Here is a 10236-nt window from a genome sequence, read left to right as displayed (position 1 = left end):
TCGTCCTGGAGCTTTATTATGGTAGATCAGCTCACTTGGCTGCTCATAGAAGTAGACACAGAAACGCTGTCTCTTCACATTTTCAACATTTCCACTGGTTTATTTAGGTACAGCATAAACCAGGGCAGGGTTAGCAAAATATAAGCAGTAACAGAAAAAAAAAAAACAAATGACACACCCGGGTTGCTGTGGGGAATCGCCCACTCAGGAAACAAACGTGAAAAAAAGGTCCCACTTTCCTTCATCTTCACACACAGTTCTGAAGCTCCAGAAACACCCAACACTAATGCCAGAAGGCTGTGTATTTATCCTCTGGGCCCCACCATGTGGTGGAGATAAGGTGAACATCCTTCCACCCACTCTACAGCCTTTCAGTCATCCTAGCCCAAAACATAGCCGATTAACCTCTCATAGCGCTTAATGTGCTGGAGCATTTTTCCAGGTTCATATCACTGAGGTAAACATCCTGAGTGACACATGACTTCCCTCCAGTATTTTACCAGGGATTTTGGCACCTTCACTCACTAAACAGGAGAGTCTAGACAGACATCTGCATTACCACGTAGTTTCCCTGGCCTGTGCTGCCCATGAAAGGTGAAGTCCTGTAGCCCTAGAAACCATCTAGTCACCCAGGCATTCTTAAGGTACCGTTACACTAAATGACTTACCAACGATCACGACCAGCGATACGACCTGGCCGTGATCGTTGGTAAGTCGTTGTGTGGTCGCTGGGGAGCTGTCACACAGACAGCTCTCTCCAGCGACCAACGATCAGGGGAACGACTTCGGCATCGTTGAAACTGTCTTCAACGATGCCGAAGTCCCCCTGCAGCACCCGGGTAACCAGGGTAAACATCAGGTTACTAAGTGCAGGGCCGCGCTTAGTAACCCGATATTTACCCTGGTTACCATTGTAAAAGTTAAAAAAAAAACAGTACATACTCACATTCTGATGTCTGTCACGTCCCCGGCGTCCACAAGGTTAAAACTGCTTTCGGCAGGAGCGCTGGTAATGCACGTGCTGCTGCCGAGAGCTTCCCTGCACTGAATGTGTCAGCGCTGGCCGTAAAGCAGAGCACAGCGGTGACGTCACCGCGGTGCTCTGCTTTACGGCCGGCGCTGACACAGTCAACCCTGTGGACGCCAGGGGACGTGACAGACATCAGAATGTGAGTATGTATTTTTATTTTTTTTTAACTTTAACAATGGTAACCAGGGTAAATATCGGGTTACTAAGCGCGGCCCTGCACTTAGTAACCCGATATTTACCCTGATTACAAGTGAACACATCGCTGGATCGGCGTCACACACGCCGATCCAGCGATGACAGCGGGTGATCAGCGACCAAAAAAAGGTCCTGATCATTCCCATCGACCAACGATCTCCCAGCAGGGGCCTGATCGTTGGTCGCTGTCACACATAACGAGATCGTTAGCGGGATCGTTGCTTACGTCACCAAAAGCGTGACGTGTTAACGATATCGTTATGTGTGACTCAGCCTTTACCGTTCCTTTCTCTAATCCATCTCAGGGGCGCATGATCTGATACTAACCTGAACTTCTGGCCTAACAGGTAGTACCTCAGGGTGTCGATTACCCATGGGATGGCCAAGCACTCTTTTTCTGTAATTCCATAGTTTTTCTCAGAGGATGAGAGTTTCTTACTCAGATATAGGACTGGATGTTCCTCCCCATTTGCTTCCTGGGACAAAACCGTTCCACTCCCAACCTCTGAGGCATCTGGACCACAAATTCTCGAATGAAGTCAGGTGTGTCCAAGATCAGTTACTTACATAGAGTGAGCTTCAACTTCTAGAAAGCCATCTCTTTTTCAGAGAACCATTTGGCCATTGATATTTTCATGCCCTTAAGAATGTTTGTTAGGGGTGGGGCTATCATGGCAAAATTCTGAATAAATCGTCCATAGTATCCCACAATTCCCAGAAACGCCCAAACCTGTTTTTTGAAGATCGGTTGTGCCAATTTTGGATAGCCTCAACCTTATTCACTTGCAACTTTATTACTCCTCTTTTGACGATGTATCCCAATTATTTCACCTCCCCTTTCCACCCCGCCTTCCTTAGTGCATCCAGTACCTCCTGGACCATCTGTAGGTGACCTCCCCAATCTGGGCTGAAGATCACTATGTCGTCCAGGTAAGCTGCAACATACTTTTGTGATGGCTAGGATCCGGTCCATGGCCCTCTGGAAGGTAGCTGGGGCGCCTTGGATGCAAACGGTATCCGGGTATACTGGAAGGATCCATCAGGGGTAGAGAAGGCCGTCTTCTCCTTGGCACTTTGATAGAAAGGTTACTGGCAAATCCTCTTCGTTAGGTCCAAGTTGGCGATGGACCTGGCTGACCCTAGCCTCTTTTCATCATCGCTGGGCATTGTGGAGATATGCGCCAAAGTTAGACTCCTCAGTTTCCTGTAGTCATTGCAGAAACATCACTCTCCATCCGGCTTCCAGAAGACCATAACAGGGCTGGACCAGCCACTCCTTGGTGACGCCCAGGCTCAACATTTTCCTCACCTCCTCGGAGATCACCTCATGGCAGGCTTTGAGGATTCTATACGGCTTTTGATTCACCCTCTCAGATGTTTTTGTCAGGATTTCATGGTCAACAACCTGAGTACGTCCTGGTAACTCCGAAAATAGGTTCTGCTGAATCAGTTCTCGGCATTTTTGTTTCTGGGCAGAGTCAGCGTCTCTGCCACTGTAACATGCTTGACTTTGGCCTCAGGATTGACCCCTAAGCACTGGTTCTCTGTCTCTAAGCAGATTGATGTGGTACACCTGGTACAGCTTTCTTCTTCCTGGCTGGTGGATCTTGTAATTGACATCACTGAACTTTTCAACCACCGACACTCTGTCTCCAGGGTTTAACTGTCTTAGCCTCGCTGACTGATTGTAAACCTTTGCCTGGACACCTTGTGCTTGAAGGAGGCCTTTCTTCACGATCGGGATTACCCTCACGATCCTGTCCTACATCTGGGGCGTAACCTCTTCCCAGGTCCACTTCACAATATCCAGAGTCCCCGAGGGTGCTGTCTGTATAACCCCGAGAACCCTGTGGCACTTCCCTAATAGAACACAGGTACGGGAGAAGGCAATAATAGTCTCGTCCATCCTGCTTCACAACCTTCTTAAGCATAGACTTTAGGGTCTTGTTGAATCTCTCTACGCCAGGGTCTATCTGCAGATTGCATACCGACATCCTGAGTTGTGTAATCTGGAGAACCTTACACAACTTCCTCATCACTTAGGACATAAATGGCATTCCTTGGTCCGTCCGAGAGACTATGAATTATCACTCGGGCTATACTCTTGGTGGAGGAGTTTCTCAGTGGTTCTGCCTTGGGGTACCATGTTACATAGTCCATGACTACCAGGATACATTGGTGCCCTCTAGCAGACTTAACTAGGGTCCCGACAAAATCCATGGCAATCCAGTCAAATGGGACTTCTATAATGGGTAATGGCACTAGGACTGCGGAAGTGGGAGATGGGTCCAGTTAGCTGACAGAAAGGGCAGGACGGGCAGTAATTATCAATGTCTTGTGACATTGCCAGTAGAACCTCTGAAGGACCCGCTCTCGGGTTTTGTCTACCCCCTGATGCCCACCCAAGACATGAGAATGGACCACGTCTAATACCCTACTCCTATAGGGTCCTGGTACTAACAGCTGCTCTAATACTTCCCCTATCGGTTTAGTGATACAATATAGAAGTTCCTCATTTACTGCAAAATATGGAAACTTGGTGTCTGCCCTCGTCTCTTGGGAAACCCAATTTATCAGTCACATTGTCCCATGCCCCTTTTAATGTAAGGTCCTCCATTTGAACAGTCCAGAAACTCCCCCCCCCCCCCCCCCCGAGACTATCCAACTCAGGAATCTCAACCTCATGGGTCCCGTCCCCGTGAATACAGCGGGCGCCCACGATTTTTCTGGGGATCAACTGGTGGGGGAGTGTGACCAAACTCCATGAGTCCAAAAGTCCCTTCACCAGCACCCGATTTATTGTTACGGGACATGCCTACAGCCCTTCACCACCTTTAAAGTCAACACTGCAGGCCGCAGAGGCATAATGCAAACAGCGCTTTCCTGTGCAGCAATCCATCTGTTCGGCGGACATGCGACAACCAATGGCAATATTCCCTGGACCGTGACATCGTCAACAAACTAAGTCCTTACCAGCAGCCTCTCGCAACCCCTCAACGACCCCTTGGGGCCTCAAGCTCCCCCAGTTGTGGCTCTATTACCCTTCTTTTGAAAGTCATGCTCCCTCTGTGTACGCCAGTGTGAAGAAACCAGATTGTATCTTAATTTCCCAGACAACCATGTTTTTGCAAACCAAAAGAACTGGCTTTTTATCTGTATATTGGCTTGTGAATTTGTGTTTGGTGGGTCAAGAAGACAGACTTGCCAACTGATATACTATCTAACATACTATGTAAGTCTGTAATAGTGACTGTACATATGTTTTGTTAAGCTTTGTTTATTGATGTGTGCTGATATGCTAATAGTGCTACCTTGATCCCATCACTGTCAGGACTCTGAACATTTTTTACCTTTTGTGCATTACTGCCGTTTTCCATGATGGCGTCTTTGGTCTCATGTGCACTGTCTTCCTGCTATAAAACTCCACCCCAGCCTTCAGTCTGTGCTAGAGTATTCTGCCTTGCATCCAGCTCCTGACTTCTGATTACTCCCTGGCTATACACCTGCTCCTGTGAACCTGTGTGGTGATCCTGCTACTCTGCTCTGAGTTCCTGCTGCATACACAAGTTTCCAGTAATCCTCCTTCATCTGCTGCTCGTGTTTACTTCATCTGCATTTGCTGGATATATAAGCTGTTTCTGCTCTGCAAAAACCTGAGATTATTAACCAGGCCTCCCTGGTTGAGTTAAGATATGATTTGAACGGTCTTATAAGCATATCTATCTGTGTTTGGACTAAGACAAGGATTTATTCGTGTCAAGTTTCCTCCAGAATAACTGTGCTTCATAGACTTTCTGCTTGATTGCATTTTCCTCTGAAGTTTCCTATAGTCTGCTAAGCTGCATTTATTATTTGCACCAAGTGTTGTGGACTTGAGTTTCTCTCTGCACCTGTTTGAATCACCGTGTGATAATATAGACTTTACCACTTATAAAACTGTGTCCTGTAGTTGTCTTGTTCCACGCAAAGAGTCTCCTGAGTTATCCCCTATAATTATTACAGGATACTCTAGCCATAAAAAAAAGGAGACTGCTGGAACAATGACTGCAGAAAGCAGATTAGAGCAGGTGTTTTCCACAATTAGATCACTGTAGAAAGATGTGGAAGGTCTGCAAAAGAAGTTTGGAAGCTTTGAACACAATCAACAAGTGTTTGGACAAACTTTGCAGGACTTAAGCAACCGCATGGCAGCCCAGGGAGACAAACTTGCTGGCATAGAGTCCCAGTATGGACGGGCTTTTCAGGACATAAGCACGCAAATAGCTGCACAAGTGACTTTACCCTCTGGGCAACCGCCACCAGCTAGCCCACCTAAGTTGCCCCCATTCAGATTTAATGGTGATCGCGACAAATTTCGTGGCTTTGTGAATCAATGTATGCTATATTTTGATGTGCATGCTGACCGTTTTCCTACTGATAGATCCAAAGTATGGTGTGTAATAATACTACTGATCTCACAAGCGCTCGCCTGGGCGAATCCGATGATTGAGTCTCGTGACCCACGGTTAAATGACTTGGATGATTTCTTGGCCGCTATGGCATTAATGTTTGATGACCCTAATCGCCGTGCAACCGCTGAATCTGCTTTGTTGTCTTTACGCCAGGCTAAACGTTCTGTTATTGAGTATGCCACTGAATTCAGGAGATTAGCGGTAGATACCAATTGTGACAGTTATGCACAATTGCCTATTTTTAAAAGGGGTCTGTCTAGTATTGTAAAAGATGAACTAGCCCGCTCTGAGTCACCACAAGAGCTAGAGACATTTATACAGCATTGTGTTCGCATAGATATTCGCCTTACTGAGCGTAGGCAGGAGAAATTTGCTGCATATAACCGTGTTTCTAACTTTTCCCTTCCTTCCAAAGAGCCTGCAGGTAAAACCTCTCGGGAGGTGGAGGAGGTGCCCATGCAAATTGATTCCGTTCAAAAGCGCAAGAGCATCGCCTTCATGAGAGTCTATGTTTCTACTGTGGCTAGTCTGACCACTTCTTGATCAATTGTCCTAAGTGTCCTAGACGGCCTAACAAGGTGCTAGCAGCAATAGGGGAGTATGACAACTGTGATGATGAATCTGACATCTCTGAATGTAGCCTGCCTTTAAACGCTGTATTCCATTCCCTTTCTATGACTTTCACCCCCCAAGGAGCTTAAGGAAAAGAACTCACTGTTCTCTCCCTATTAAGATCCTGTGTTCAGGACAGTGGATTTCCAGTGCAGCTATTATTGACTCTGGTGCAGGTGGCAATTTCATGGATATCGCATTTGCCAAGGAACATGGTATTGAAATTCCGCAAAGAGCCTCTCCAATTACCATGGAAACACTGGATGGGTCACCTTTAATCTCTGGGCCTGTGGATCAGGAGACCGTACCCCTTGAAATTTTGTTGGAGCCTAATCATCAGGAGCAACTTCCTTTCTTGCTAATTTCTTCTCATTTTCCTGTGATTTTAGGCATTCCTTGGTTGCATTCTCAGAACCCAATTATCAACTGGGAGACCAAGGAGATTATCTTCCCAACAAGGAGCAACTCCGCATTAACAGAAGCTGTCCCTGAGTTCACAGCTACGGAACCACATGTACAGGTATTTACTTTACCTCCAGCATATAAAGAGTTCTCTGACATCTGTGACAAGAAGAATGCAGATCAGCTTCCTCCACACAGGCATTATGACTGTCCCATTGAGTTGCTTCCTGGGGCAGCTATTCCTTTTGGTAACGTATACCCTTTGGCGGCACCTGAGCTTCAAGCCTTAAAAGAGTATATTGATGAAAATATGGCCAAAGGCTTCATATGTCCTTCTTCCTCACCAGCAGGGGCACCTATCTTTTTTGTAAAGAAGGATGGGACCCTGAGACCCTGTGTTGACTATCGGGAACTCAATAAGGTAACCGTACGAAACCGTTACCCTTTGCCTCTGATTCCCGAATTACTGGAAAGAGTCCGCCATGCTAAGGTGTTCTCTAAACTGGATCTTCGTGGGGCTTATAATTTGGTGCGTATTCGTCCAGGGGATGAGTGGAAGACAGCATTCAGATGTCGGTATGGACACTTTGAATCTCTTGTGATGCCCTTCGGGCTTTGTAACGCCCCTGCAACATTTCAACACCTTGCTAATGACATTTTCAGAGATTTGTTGGACCAGTTTGTAGTGATCTACTTGGACGATATACTAATCTTTTCTGACTCTCTACAGGAACATGAAGAACATGTCAAAACTGTTTTAAGATGTCTGAAAGCGAACCATCTGTATATTAAGCCGGAGAAATGCGAGTTCCATCGTTCTGAGATACAGTTCTTAGGTTATATCATCTCTCCCCAGGGGCTGAACATGGAATCTGGTAAGATTCAGGCTATCCTTGACTGGCCGGTACTCAAGAACGTTAAGGAGGTCCAACGTTTTATTGGTTTTGCAAATTTCCACAGACGCTTTATTTGAAATTTTTCTGATATTGTCCGTCCCATTACTTCCTTGACAAAGAAGGAAAAGCCCTTTAAGTGGTCATCACAGGCTCAAGAAGCTTTTGATCGGCTTAAGATCTGTTCCACATCAGCACTGCTGTTGATACACCCAGATCCAACACATCCTTTCATTGTGGAGGTGGACGCTTCTGATAATGCTTTGGGGGCTATTCTCTCCCAAAGAACTGGAGAGAAGGGTCTGCTACATCCTTGTGCTTTCTTTTCCCGTAGAGTAACCTCAGCAGAGAAGAATTACGACGTGGGAGACAAGGAATTGCTGGTTATTATTGCGGCTTTCAAAGAATGGAGGCATCATCTGCAAGGAGCTGCACAACAGATCATAGTGCTAACTGATCATCGCAATTTAGAGTTCCTTAGATCCGCTAGATGTCTTTCTCCTCGTCAGGCTCGTTGGAACTTATTTTTATATCAATTTAACTTTGTTATCTCGTACCGTCCAGGTTCTCGTAATGGGAAGACTGATTCGTTATCCCGAATCCATGCTGCGGATTCCGTACCTGGAGCCCCGTCCAAGACCATTCTATCTGATGCCAATTTCATCGGAGTTATCCACGATCAGGACTTGTGGAAGGAGTGCAGGGAGGCCTATGAAGGTGATGTATTTCTGGCCAACCCACCTGTGAATATTAATCTTGTCTTTAAGGGTGGCATGTGGTTCAGAGATCGACGTATCTGCGTCCCTGAGGTCATCCATCTGCAGATCCTCAAGTTGGTACATGACTCCAAGTTGGCTGGTCACAGGGGGGTACAGAAGACACACGAGTTCCTGAGCCGATTCTTCTGGTGGCCAACTTTCCTGAAGGATACCAAGGACTATGTTCTCTCTTGCGAGGTATGTGCCCGTTACAAGACTCCTCATGTGGCACCTACGGGTCTTCTACAACCATTACCTGTTCCGTCCCGCCCTTGGGGGTCTATATCAATGGACTTTATTGTGGAGCTGCCTACATCGGGGGGCTTGAATACAATCATGGTGGTAGTTGATCGCCTGACTAAAGCTGCTCATTTCATTCAGTGCATTGGCCTCCCCTCAGCTAAAGATACAGTGAACTGGGTTATACAAAATGTCTTTCGGTTGCGTGGGGTTCCGGATGAGATCATCTCTGACCGTGGAGTGCAGTTCACTTCAAGAATCTGGAAGGGGTTTTGCTCTGCACTCAATATTAATGTCTGTCTCTCTTCCGCTTACCATCCCCAGACAAATGGTCAGACTGAGTGTACCAACCAGACACTGGAACAATATCTAAGATGCTATGTCAGCCATCTCCAGGATGATTGGTTGGAGTTGCTGCCGTTAGCCGAATTTTCATATAATAATTCTCAGAGCGCCTCCACTAAATTTACACCTTTCTTTGCCAATCTGGGTTATCATCCGTGTATCTTACCTAGGTCTCCAATTAATTCTCCGGTTCTGGCAGTGGAGGAAAGACTGACTGCGATGAGGCAAAATCTGGAGGTTCTGAAGGAATCCCTGACCACAGCTCAAGAACGTTATAAGAGATCGGCTGATAGATTCCGTAAACCTGCACCCATGTTCAAGGTAGGAGATTCCATGTTGTTAGCAACTAAGAATCTGAAGTTAAACGTTCCTTCACAAAAACTTGGACAGAAATTAATTGGCCCTTTCAAGATCAACGGTATTGTGAGCTCTGTGGCTTGCCGGCTGAAGCTGCCTAGGACAATGAAGGTACACCCAGTTTTTCATGTATCTTTACTAAAGCCTGTATCCCCTAATACCTTCCAGGGACATGTTGTGCCACCTCCGCAGCCTGTGGTGATTGATTGGCAAGAACAATTTGTGGTGGAGGAAATTATTGATTCCAGGATTCGCAGGAATCGGCTCCAATATCTGATAAGATGGCTGGGATATCCCCCTGAGGAAGACTCTTGGGAACCTGTGGAAAACATCAATGCCCAACAGAAGATTTCTCGTTTTCATCAGAGATTCCCTGGGAAACCAGGTCCAGGATTGTCCTGAGGCCGCTTCTAAGGAGGGAGTAATGTCAGGACTCTGAACATTTTTTACCTTTTGTGCATTACTGCCCTTTTCCAAGATGGCGTCTTTGGTCTCATGTGCACTGTGTCTTCCTGCTATAAAACTCCACCCCAGCCTTCAGACTGTGCTAGAGTATTCTGCCTTGCATCCAGCTCCTGACCTCTGATTACTCCCTGGCTATACACCTGCTCCTGTGAACTTGTGTGGTGATCCTGCTACTCTGCTCTGAGTTCCTGCTGCATACACAAGTTTCCAGTAATCCTCCTTCTTCTGCTGCTCATGTTTACTTCATCTGCATTTGCTGGACATGTAAGCTGTTTCTGCTCTGCAAAAACCTGAGACTATTAACCAAGCCTCCCTGGTTGAGCTAAGATATGATTTCAACTGTCTTATAAGCATATCTATCTGTGTTTGGACTAAGACAAGGATTTATTCGTGTCAAGTTTCCTCAAGAATAACTGTGCTTCATAGACTTTCTGCTTGATTGCATTTCCCTCTGAAGTTTCCTATAGACTGCTAAGCTGCGTTTATTA

This window comes from Ranitomeya variabilis, chromosome 1 (assembly GCF_051348905.1).
Source record: "Ranitomeya variabilis isolate aRanVar5 chromosome 1, aRanVar5.hap1, whole genome shotgun sequence".
NCBI lineage: Eukaryota > Metazoa > Chordata > Amphibia > Anura > Dendrobatidae > Ranitomeya > Ranitomeya variabilis.
Note: the sequence above shows the minus strand (reverse complement) of the source record.